At 38.7% G+C, this 12,630-nt stretch overlaps 1 pseudogene across 1 annotated transcript in view; it reads left to right on the forward strand.

Annotated features, from left to right (window-relative positions):
* The window catches only part of LOC149321826 (uncharacterized), a 454,513-nt pseudogene that overhangs the window by 394,655 nt on the left and 47,228 nt on the right, over positions 1–12,630 (forward strand). Inside the window, exons 9-11 of the transcript XR_016281690.1 lie at positions 5,922–6,038; positions 6,903–6,938; positions 10,532–10,558. The product of XR_016281690.1 is annotated as an uncharacterized LOC149321826 (transcript). The remainder of the gene's footprint in view (positions 1–5,921; positions 6,039–6,902; positions 6,939–10,531; positions 10,559–12,630) is intronic.

Below are 12,630 nucleotides of genomic sequence, written 5' to 3' on the forward strand. Positions count from 1 at the left end.
AATACATCAAGCAGATGTATTAGGTTCACTTGGCTGTCATACATTAGGCTTATTCAAAAGGGTAGGGTGGCATATTTGCCAAGCTGATATTTTTCTATATTTAAGCCACTTACAAGTATGTACAGTAACTCAGGTTACACTTTATTTTAGAGTTTAACATACTTGGATGTAAATGGGATTTATTGCAGTTGACAGCCTGTGAACAGTTTTAGAATTTAGCTCTGAGTTCAGATACAAATATCATGCAGTACAATTCTGTACATATTTACTCCAGTGAAGGCCTGACTAAGTTTCGTGAAGCTTAGGGGTTGTACAAACAGCTTCTCCAGCTGGATTGGGGCCACATGCCACAGCCCTGATCCAGCCTTTCCAAGGTGCAAAAAGGAGCTGCAAAAAGTGGCTCCTTTTTGTGCCCTGGAAAAACACCATAGCCGTGTTGCTGCAACTTGGCGGTGCTCCTTTGGTGCTGTGTCGTATGGATGCAAGGCCAGATGAGCACCATGATGCTGCATGCCATGTGGAGCAGCGCATAGCATCATGGTGCCCTGGGGGCGGAGTCGGGGTGTGCGTCATGTGGGCACAATGCCCCAATTCCACCCTAAGGACAGCCTTAATGGCCAGTCTGAACAGGGCTTTAGTTCCTACTTAGGATTTTATGTTGCTGCCTTGGATCCCATTTTAGGAGAAAGATAGGATATAATTCAATAAATAAATATATCTTCAAGTAGTTAAACATTCACTTTCACATTTTTAATATGATATAAGTGTTACACTGAGCTCCATGGAGCTTTGTTTCATAATTGTGCATGTACTGTTTATAAACATACTGTATATGCTTAGGTGTACTCAGTGAGAGGAAAGCATAGGTGGTTTTCCAACTCACTCTTCCCTTAGGTCCTAGGTTTTGAAACCCCTTTGAGTCAGATATTGAGAAAATAGCCAGTTTTGTGCAGAAATGGCCTCTAGCATGACATGATAGACATGTTAAAATATTTGAAGGGATGTCATATTGAGGAGGGAGCAGGCCTGTTTTCTGCTGCTCCAGAGACCAGGACACAGGGCAATGGATGCAAACTACAGGAAAAGAGATTCCACCTTAACATTAGAGAGAACTTCTTTATGATAATAGCTGTTCAACAGTGGAACATGTTGCCTTGGAGTGTAGTGGAGACTCCTTTGGAGGTTTTTTAAGAGAGGTTGGATGGCCATTTGTCAGGAGTTCTTTGATGGTGTATTCCTGCATGGCAGAGATTTGAACTGGATGACTCTTCTCATCTCTTCCAGCTCTATGACTGTATGACTTTAATAGGAGCTGCACACTGTGAGCCTCTCTCCTCCTCTGGCAAAGGGAGGGAGAAACATGTACAGAAGATGGCAGTTCCATTTGTCATCCCCCATTTCTTCTCCTGGTGCAACAAGTTTGCAGACATCTCAGTCCACAAGTGGCAAAAGTGTCATTGTACAAGTGGTTTGAAACCATAAAATTCTGATGATTTCCAGAGAGCTAATATTTGATACTAGATTTACTAAACTTGCTAGAAAAGTATGAAAATTGATTGTATCAATATCTACTGAAAATGGAAAACATTTAAATGTACCCATAAATAGTTATGGTAACTCAGTATTTAAAAGCTTGCACGTTGTTTGGATTGTGCCTCAACAGAGGTGTGTTAGTTGCTAATGAACAAATATTACAGAATCCTAATTGCTGAAGTAACATCATTCATGTCACCCCTTGATAAAGTTGTATGAAATATCTTAAAACTGTAATCTATGAAGTAGTGATTTTATTTTTGTAGTGCTGAAGTTTTGGCTATGTTGAATCTGTGAAAAACTTTCTGATGACACTTGTCTTGAAAGCAATTATTTCTGTTTTTTGATTGTTGATTATTATTTCATCTTGTGATACCAGCTGTTCTATACTGGAATCCCTCTTTTACATAATGCTGACTGAATATTTACCATTTTGCCATCTTCATAACATTTGTCTTGACCTCTTTGTCTTTCCTGCCACACATTGACTAGATGGCTTTTCCTCGCCTCAGTCATGGATTTCTCTCTGACCAGCATATTTTTAGCCGACGTATCCTTAAGGTAGAATCGCTTTTAATCCTCTGGCTTGCTGTGTTTTCTTGTGAGGTTGTTTATTTTTTCCTTTTTAATTTCCTGATTTAAGAACTGATAATGTCTCTCACTTCTCTTTTACTCTTCTGTTCTTTTACAATCTAAGAGAATTTTAAATCAAAAACAACTGAAGTGCCATGACAGCCAAAATCAGAATTATTTCCCATTTTAACAACACCATAAAGCATCCACAGAGAATTATCAATCCACACAATGATTTGAAACTAGAATCCCAAGTAGCAGGCTTTCCTGTAGATAAAGTTTTAAGTCTAATTTGCCACTGACACCTATTGCATCTTGTCAACAATGACAATTCTGCCTGAAATTTATAACAGAAAAAATAGGTTAATGTGTTTCTTTAGGTCCAACATGTCTACATACTTTGAAACAGTGGACTCTTCAATTAGTACTCACAAAGAGCAAATAGGCTAAGAAAGTATATTGCTTGAGATTGCAAATGGTGACTCACATGATCATATACATTAATTCCACTGCATGGAATTCTGACAGATCATGGATGAGACTTGACTAGAGTTCTTTTCCCTGATATCTGGTTTTGTATTTGTATCACTACATCATGAGAGTCACTACTTGTAGTCAGCAGCGAAGCGAGGGATTCCCAACACAGACTTGCTATCTTAGCCACTGTGTATAAGAACTATGTTCTAGTATTTCCTCCTAAGTGTTTTAAAGTATCTCTTCTAGTCTTTGTCTTCAGTGTTTAAAGCTCTGTGGGTGAGAAATCTAAACCACTTTCTTTTCTTCTTTTTTTTAGTTTGTTGTTGTGTGTCTTCAAGTCATTTCTGACTTAGGGCAACTCTAAGTCAAATCTATCATGGGGTTTTCTTGGAAAGATTTGTTCAGAGGGAACTAGCCATTGCTTTCCTCTGAGGCTGAGAGAATGTCACTTGTCCAAGGTTACCCAGTGGGTTTCCATGGCTGAGCAGGGATTTGAATCCTGGTCTTCAGAGTCTCAGGGCCTGTACAGACAGGCCAGAATAAAGCTGCTTCAGGTCACTTTGGAGGTACGCTGTTTAAATGACACAGGCATTTTAATGGACTAGAAGCTGCGACAAAGCTGTGCTCCAGCCCTTAGGACCGGAGTGTGGCTTTGGCATGGCTTCTGGCCTCTTAGGACGCATCCATAATTTAAACAGCATACCTTCAAAGTGACCTGAAGCAGCTTTATTTTGGCCTGTCTGTACGGGCTCTTAGTTCAACAATCAAACCATATGGCACAATGGTTCTCTTTACAAATTTACTCTTTCTTAATTCACTGTCCCTTCATGGCTGAGTAAGGACTTGAACCTTGGTCTCCAGAGTACTAGTCCAACACTCAAACCATTACACCACACTGGTTCACATTACAACTTTCTGAATTTACTGTCCCTTTATGAAAAATTTATCCAGGCCATTTACCAAAACTGGTTGAATTTTTAACTTTCTGAATTGTATTTCTAATTTGTGATTTTAGCTTAGCTATTCACCATAACCTCGTGTTAATATCATAATTTCATGACTCATGTTTTGCACTCAGAAAAACTTATAAGTTGATAACTTCTACATGTCATGTTCTGAATTTCATACATGGTACATAATATTGACAGAATCACTGCACACAAGACTTTCACCCTACAGAATGCTCCTAAACCTTTGTGGCATTTTTTTTGTCTAAGTTAAAAGCATAACAAATTGTCAGTATTCTGTTTTTTATGGTAATAGCTTTAGTGTACCTGTTTCATGAATATCCTAAGTGGAATAACCATGAAATAACAGATTTAAAAAAATATATCTACTGCAAAATCTAATAGAGTTTAAATCATTTATTGTTATTTTATACTTACTGCCTTTAATCAGTAAGGAAATTTTCCAAGCTGGAACTTTTCAGATAAGTCATATGGCTTTCAAAGTTAGGGTTCTGATTTGTAGCTGGATGACATTAGAGACAAGTCTGTCACTGTAGACATCTTGCCCAGATGTTATAAAGAATTTTGTAATCCACGCATTTTGAAGGGGTCTTTGGGTGGATTTCCATATGTTTAAGGAATCTAGATTCTACACTAGCTCATAATCTAGGCTATGGTAGGTGACAATCATGGCCATCCAAATGATACATCTTGGAAGCCTGGTTTCAATTCTTTGCCAAGGACAGGATAAAGCAAACTATTTCCCCTGCTCTCTGCTCTGCAAACAAGAAGTAATAATACCTTGTATTAGATTTTTGATACATCAGATTCAGAGAAAATTCTCTCTGTGTGGTTGTGATAAGGACTCCTCAGCACTTTGTACATGAAACAAATTTAGATATAGCATCATCTTACAGATATACAAAGTGCTAAGGAGTCCTTGGTAACACTAAGTTGTAAGCTGTTTTAGCAGCTTCTCTAAATTTCAAACATAGCTTGCCATTTAAAGACTAGAGGCTGCTATTTAAAAGGGGGAAATTAAGGACTCCACGGGGGACATACTGTTAGTTACATAAGGGCTTGGATTGTGGCCACATGACTGGTACATCCATTATGTGTTCAGTGTGTTTATTATACATCCATCATTGTACCAGTTTTTGCTGACAGTAAACATACAGGTGTCATGAGCATGGTGTGTGATGTATGCTGGCATTAAAATTTTGTGTGTACACTTGCTGTGACATCCAAACCCTTTCTCCTTTAAATTTTCTCCTTACATTTTCTACCAATGTTATATTAATAGTTTGTAAAAGTCTCAATCAGCCACTGGCTGTGTTATCCTAGTAAACCATTAAATAGATATGGCCTAAAGCTTTAGATTTTGACTCTCTGGATGTTATGGGACTGCATTTCCCATCAGCCTTAACCAACATAGGCAATAGTAGGGGCTACAATCTAATATCATCTAAAGTGCTTCAAATTGCTGCACCCTGGTGGAAAAACACATAATACAGAAGCCTTGTTTCAAGCTAGCAGATCAGGATTCACTAAGTACCTTAATGGGGGACTCCCAAGAAACACTGGTGTCCCTGAAAGGAAAACAAAATATTAATATTATACATGCATATCTAGATCTTCTGGATGCTGCAACATGCTGGGGTATCTATGTAAAAATGAACTAAGATACTACCTGAGACTATGCATTTTAGGATATTTTTGAAATTTGCTTCCTTGGATACACTGAAAAAAAGCATCCAGTTTTGCAATGGTTGGGTTTGACCTTTGTTTCTTTAATATATGAGCTCAAGACTACATGCTATTAAATCTCTTGAAGAGAAACTTCTCTAAAATCTAAATATTTATATGTGATTGTAAAGTTGGTCCTAAAACCATGATTTAGATCCATTATTTCTTAACAGTAGTGTTATGGAATCAGAATCTATTTTACATAGTCCATGTCAAAGTAACCTATTTCTCACTGGAAGAGGCAAGACCTTTCAACTAATCTATGGCTGCTTCCTAAAACAAGGTAGCAGTAAAATCTAATGTTCACAAACAGAAAACAACAGAATACTTTCCTTCTGTAGGATAAATACACACAAAATGGGAACTGGGGAAATAAAAGAGGAATCACTATTATCTAATGCTAGATATTGTAGGTTTAGAATAGTGAAATAACACCTAGGCTAAATTTATTTAGTATCTGTAAGTTCTTGTGGCACAGAAAGACTGGTCAGCTTGCACTGTTTTGGAATTTTATTGTTGTAACTCAAAACATAACCAATTCCTTTATCTTGTTTCCTGCCACCTTTCTCACCTTCAGATCTTGTCCATCCATTAGTGATTAATTTTCTTTTCCCATTGTAATTATTTTCTTTAAATTTCTTGTAGGGAGATCCTGGTAAAGATGGTGCTGCAGGCCCACCAGGTCCTCCTGGACAGCCGGGTACAAGAGGGCCACCTGGAGATACAGGCAAAGACGGCCCAAGTGGTCCCCCAGGCCTCCCTGTAAGGCATAGTGAATAGCAAAGATAGACTTCTGTAAATTAAAATGCATGTTATGGGGGAAAGGGGATAACCTCCTCATGATGCATGCATCTCTAATTTGACATTTATTGTATGAAGGCAGTAATAGAAGAAAAGTTAAGAATGGAAAAAAAAAACTTATTTATCAGTATCTTGATACCAGGGGCACGGCTCACCATCAGATTGGTAGTGTCTTAAAGCATTAATTCAACACTTTATGGGCACTTGCTTTAAGATGGTATCTTCTGCTCTGTAGTGAATTTGCTCTGAAGCGGTCCACTCCCTGTCACTTGTAGTTTCTAGCCATAGAGCAGGCTTCAATTTTCATCAAGATTTAAGTTCTCCTTGCTGCAAGACGCAATCACCAGAGGCAACCTAAAAACTTTCCTGCTTAGTAAGGGGGGGGGGGGGGTGCATGTGCGTGCGTGTATTTTCACAACTGAATTTTAGTTAGTAGCCATTCTTACTGTGCTTTTGGAATAAATTGTTAGAATTCAGTTGATGAATTGGTGAATTTGAAGAATGGGAGATAACACAGTAATTATTTACCAAACACTCAGGTGAGATACAGTTTAGTGTTCAATATAACTGTCTAGTTGTTCTAAATATATAGATGCATACTGTCATTATATGTGTCTCCGTTAAGTTAATGGGTAAGACTAATTGAAATCACTCTCCAGGTCGATAGAATAACAGGCTGCTCTTGTTACAAAAAAAATTGTTTAAAAAATTAATGTTTAATTCTCCTTCACTGTTGTGTTTTTAAGTAAGTTTTTGAAAAAGTTACTTTAAGTAGATTTTCATTGAATAATTTCAGTTGAATAATTTAAATTTGATTTTATTTAGGGAGAGAAGGGAGAGACTGGAGAAGCTGGCATCATTGTAAGTATACAATCTGTGATAATAAAACCATACCTAATGAATTGATTTTTACATATTAAGTATGGAATGCTTGTCTAATCTAGCTCAGATGTGTGGGCCTTTTCTTCTTTTCTGTGTCCAGTTTGCCTGTAATAACTTTAAACAATTGCTTTTTTTTTACTCAAGTTTTCTTCCTAATCACTATCTCTTTTTGGTATTACATCCTTTTTTGGTATTAGTCTGGGAATGAACTGATCTTTTACAGTTGTGCAAGTATTTGTGCAGACCTGGGAGATACTCCTCCTTTGTGAGTGGAAGAGCAGCAGTTTAATGGATTCTCAAAAGATAAAACAGAGCCATTTCTGTTCCACTTCTGTGCCTCATGGAGTCACCTGCACATATCACACCTAGACCACTATGGTGTCTTGTATATCATAGGCATATTTCCTGTTTCTCAAGTCAGCTTGTGCCCTCTGTTTAATCAGTTGATGGGGTCATATGCTTCCACGCTTTATGGAACAGCATAGGGAGTTCTGTTAACTGTGAACCTCAATATTTTCTGTCCTCCTGAAGCCTATTGACAGAGTTCGGTTGTATTTGGCACTCCTTACTCTGAGTTTTGTCCTGTTGTCCTGTTCCAGCTGAGGTTCCAGTTGGGATTCCTAGTTAACTTCACAAAACCCAATGTTGTCATTTCACTCATATCCTATGCCAGAGTTTTGAAGTGCCTATAATGGATTATAAAACTGATGGCTAGTACAGATGGACAAAGACCTCCGTATATTAGATATCTTTTATTAACAGAGTAACATGGGATACAGCTAAAATCAGTAAAGATGCAAATACTCCCATGTACTTCTGCAATATGTAGAAGTCAATGAGAGCCATTAAGAATTCTCACTTTATGGGAAGCAGCATTTTATGTTTCCGTACTCATTGGAAAAAACAATAATGCTAGGAAATGTGGGGAGCTATAGAAAGAGAGAAAGACTACATGCTAGATGGATGGACTCTATTAACGAGGTCACAGGTATGAATATACAGGAATTAAACAGAGTAGTGCAAGACAGAAGATCTTGAAGATGTCTCATCCACAGTATTGCCATGGGTTGAGATTGACTCAAAGGCAGTTAACAACAACTAAACACATGTAGGGCCACTTCACACATGCATTATTATTATTATTATTATTATTATTATTAACCTTTATTTATAAAGCGCTGTAAATTTACAATAAATGCATGAATGATGGAGGGGTGGTCCTTAATAGAGACAGCAAGAGAGCTGGGTCTGACTTGCAAAGCCTGTGTCTCTTTATGCATTTTTTGTAGGTTTGTTAAAAACAGAAGGACTTGAATTAGGCCTCAAGCTGGCAGGCAGCTTGCAGTGGCCTGTGGCCACTCCAGCCATGAGCATGCCCTGACCAGTGTGGAACCACAGTGACCAGACACCATGGTCCTGAGGCTGGCTACCACTTTGGTCTACAGTAGACCAATGGCAAGGAGCCCTTTTTTGTGCTCCTTTTGAGGCCGGATTTGGACTGCCTTATTCGGCCGCAGTGCAACTTTGGCCCAATTTGGGGGCGTGTGTCATTTGAACACCCCCAGACTGGCCCGAAGGTGGTGCTTTTGGATCATCTGTTTCCTGTCTTAGTCATGCTTAATTTGTTTAGCATTTTAGTGGGATTTTGTCATAACTTCCCTTAACTGATTTTGTGAGCATCCAATTTATTACATATTACTCTTTTGGCTTTTTGTGTTGACACCTTAATTGGATGTTTAATGAGAGTATTTTCATATGGATTTATTGCAGTTTTCACTGTATCACTGACTACTGTTGTTTTGTGTGTTCCTTTTAACAGTAACTCATTGATAAAATAATCTTTCCAGTTTCCTTCTAGCATGGTCAAATCATTATAATATCATTTGCTCTCTTCTCTTCCGTTTCTTGTGTCCGCCAGTGAAAGGTGTGGATTCCCATTATGGGATATTCTGTCATGTAGTTGGCATGCAATCATTCATTACACTGATCTGGATGTGTTGCCAGTTAATAATTTACAGTGCAGGAGGACAGGTGGTACTTCATTGTAGCATGCAAATTTCTGTCCTGGCATGCCCCAGGGAGACTCTGATCTTCTTATAGTATTTTAACACCATTTCAATATGCGTCAGACATGAGATCACTTAATCTTCAGTGGATTGGATGACAAAAACCAACAGTTCCCAGTTGTACCAGACATATGGGGCTGGCAGAGGACGACAGATGCTGCCAATAGATGCTGCAATCATGCTGCATCTAAGCTCTAGCCTAGAAGCCATTTTTCTGAACTGGTTGGCCTCCTGGGGGTGGGGGTTAGAATCAGGTGATAGAAGGAATCTCTCCTTTTTGCTCCATTCCTTAGGCTCCTTGTCCAAGACTTGACCCTTCCATTCCATCATCATTAAGACTGTCCAGTACTTGAATCCTTGCCCTGTTCAAGAATAAACTGTGTATGTTGTACCAGTGGTTGAAAAAGTTACTTTTGAGGATGAGATCCCATAATTTACCAATGAACAAGGTCAGTGGCTATGGAAATTAGAGCACTGGCTTTTATTCTCGTACTAGGCAGGGATGGATTCTATTGCACAGCTCCATCCCTGGGCAGTACTTATTCCGTACCCAACCCAGGTTTCTACCGTACTTTTAAAGAATGGGAAAATCCTGTTCTTTAAAAGGTCCAGAAGAAGCTTGGGTTGGGTACAGGATGAGTACTGCCCACTGGTGGGGCTGTGCAATAGAATCCATCCTCTGCATTTACATCCTGCACCTAGCAGAGGAATAGAGAGCCCTGGTGGTGCAGTGGTTAAATGTTTGTACTGCAGCTAGTCACTCAAAACCATAAGGTTGCGAGTTCAATATCAGCAAAAGGGCTCAAGCTCGACTCAGTCTTGCATCCTTCCAGTGTCGCTAAAATGTGTACCCAGCTTGTTGGGGGCAATTAGCTTACACTTGTAAACAGCTTACACACTGCTAGTTCGGTGAAGCGGTATATAAATGAAGCTGTTTGTTTGTTTTGTCTGAATAAAAGCCTATGTGCTAATCTCCTATGTTGATTGGGAGATTTTGGAAATTATATTCCAAAAAAGTAACTTTCTCAAGATCAAGTTGCATCACTACAGTTGTAGTCATTTTAACCTATTGTTTGTATTAGTAAGATATGTGCTTTTGCACCTCACCCTTGCTCCATATTGCTGGCACAATCACCATTGTTGTAAACCATTTGAAATTAGTTTGAATTTAACAGTCTAGTCCATTAAAGGGTCATTTGTGTGTTCTCAAGTTTGTCTGTTTATCCTTGAGTACTTATAACTGACTTCAGTGGAAATACTCCAAAATATGTGCTTAAGAACACTCATCTGTAAGACTTAATAACTATTTTAGTATGTAAACACAAACTGCATCATTTGTCAGTGAATGCTGTAGAATGAGGGAAACCATTTTGGTTTAAAAGTGCATTGGAAAGGAGATGTTCTAGACTATTTAGAAAGAATGCTTCCATTGGTGTTCATTCTAAAAATAATTCATTATTGCTATTTTCATAATTCTTATAATATGCTTTCTTATTTATTTTGAAGGGTGAGCCTGGTGTTCCAGGGGGGAAAGTAAGTTATTGGTTTTTCTTTTCTCAAAATCTGTCCAAGTTTGGATATCATCTTCCCAATCCTCCCACTGGGTCCATCTATTGGACTGGGTGAGACAGCCACCTCCACAAAAGCTTCTCTACCTATTCCCCCAGCCAGGTGTTGCTTTGGAGGAGCAGTAAGACACACAGCAGCAATGTGTCTTGTTTTTCACTGCTCTAGTCTTGTTTGCTGACCTAATATCCCTCTTCCAGCACATCACAGTCTGTGCTATTGAGAATACTCCCTCACAAAGTGAGCAGGCAGAGACTCAGTCCGTCCAAGCCATAAATGCAGCCATTTGTGTGCATAAGCAAGCTCATAGGTATGCTCTGCTCTGCTTACATGCTGTACACTGGTGCAGCATTATGGTATTTGAACAGCTAGGAAGTAAGTGCTAGGATACAGTGTTCAACAAGCAATGGGGAAGTGTTGGGAGACCTAGCTTTTTGTCCTTGCATTTGCTAAGCTAGCTGACAGCCCTCAAGTACAGTTGAAGAGACAGTCCTGTATCATTAGTGTTGAAGTAAGAGTAACTTGCCAGTCAGGTCAGCTTCTGTATCAGGAAGAGGTTAGCTATCATATTTTATTTCAGGAAGCAAAATCCCAGAAGACCCATTGGTTGTGTTGGCTAGGGCTGCTGGTTCAGACATCTGAGGTCCATTCACACGACAGAATTATAGTACTATTCTTCCACTTTGACTTTTAGGGTTCCATCCTGTGGAATCTTGTGACTGGCAGCCTGGGGAGAGGCTTTTATAATTTTCAGCCAGAGAGCTCCAGTGTCTCAACGAACTACAAGACCCAGGATTCGATAGGAGGGAATCATGACAGTTAAAATAGAACAATAGTTCTATAATTTTGTAGTGTGAATGGGCCCCTAGTGAGCTACATGTTTCCCATTCGTCCTGCTTTCAGTTGGTAATGGCAATAATTAAAGTTACATGCTAGTAAAAAGCATGTAAACATATTTGAACATATTTTAAAATTTGTTATACCAAGAAGGTTTGGGATGAGTCATCTGTCCAAAAATAACAATAAATTATGAACTTTGTCATGTTGTTAAAGCTAACAAACTACACAATACCCAAAATCCATTTGTTAAAAATCCTGAAATTGAATTTCAGGAAATGGATATTACTGAAGTATAGTCCATGTTCCTTGGGATGTTGCAGTGGCCATTTTCCAAAAACCATAGAAACCTGCTGATTGCTGAAACAATATAAAAATGTACTGACTGCAATTTATTTGGTTACATGTTTCTCATTAAACCATCTCTTGTTATAATAGTCTGTTTTGGTTTTGTGGTTAGTGGACCTTCCAAATTGCCTCATCTCAACCTAAACTAATTATCCTAGTTAACTATTAGCTAGTTTTTCTAATTAATTTTCTCATTCAACTAGTTAAACTGTTTTTCTCACTTCTTTTGTTTCAGTCTCAGTTATGAGACAGAGATGACATGATATCTACTGTATGTTTAAATATCTGAAGAGATGTCATGTAGAAGATGAAGCAAGCTTGTTTTCTCCTGCTCCAGAGATTAGAACATAAACAAAAGATTCAAATTACAAGAAGAGAAATTCCACCTAAACATTAGGAAGAACTTTTTTGCTGTAAAATTGGTTCAACAGCGGAGTAGATGGCCTAGAAGGGTGGTAGACTATCCACCTTTGCAGGTCTTTAAACAGAGGTTGGATTTTTCAGAAGTTCCTTAGTTGTGTACTCCTTCATAACAAGGGGTTGGAGGAGATGGCCCTTATGGTCTCTTCTAACTCTATTTTATGATTCTATAAAATAATGTGCACCATGGTAATATAGTGGGTCCTACATGTTTGCTGGGGTTAGGGGTGCAAGACTGCCTTGAAAGTGGAAAAAACGCAAATAAAAAGCACTATATTTTAACCTGGGGAAACACCTCTCTAGGACTTGGTCTTCCAGCACAACCCTATGGCCAACATCCAGCAGACGTTGACCATAGACTCATGCTGGAGCACCAATAAATGCCTGGAGAAGTATTTTGTTTAGGAAACTCTAGATCCTCCAGCGTGACTCTA

The sequence above is a fragment of the Sceloporus occidentalis genome, unplaced genomic scaffold (assembly GCF_023333645.1).
Source record: "Sceloporus occidentalis isolate IW3139 unplaced genomic scaffold, rSceOcc1.0.p SCAF_1, whole genome shotgun sequence".
NCBI classification, from domain to species: Eukaryota; Metazoa; Chordata; class Lepidosauria; order Squamata; family Phrynosomatidae; genus Sceloporus; species Sceloporus occidentalis.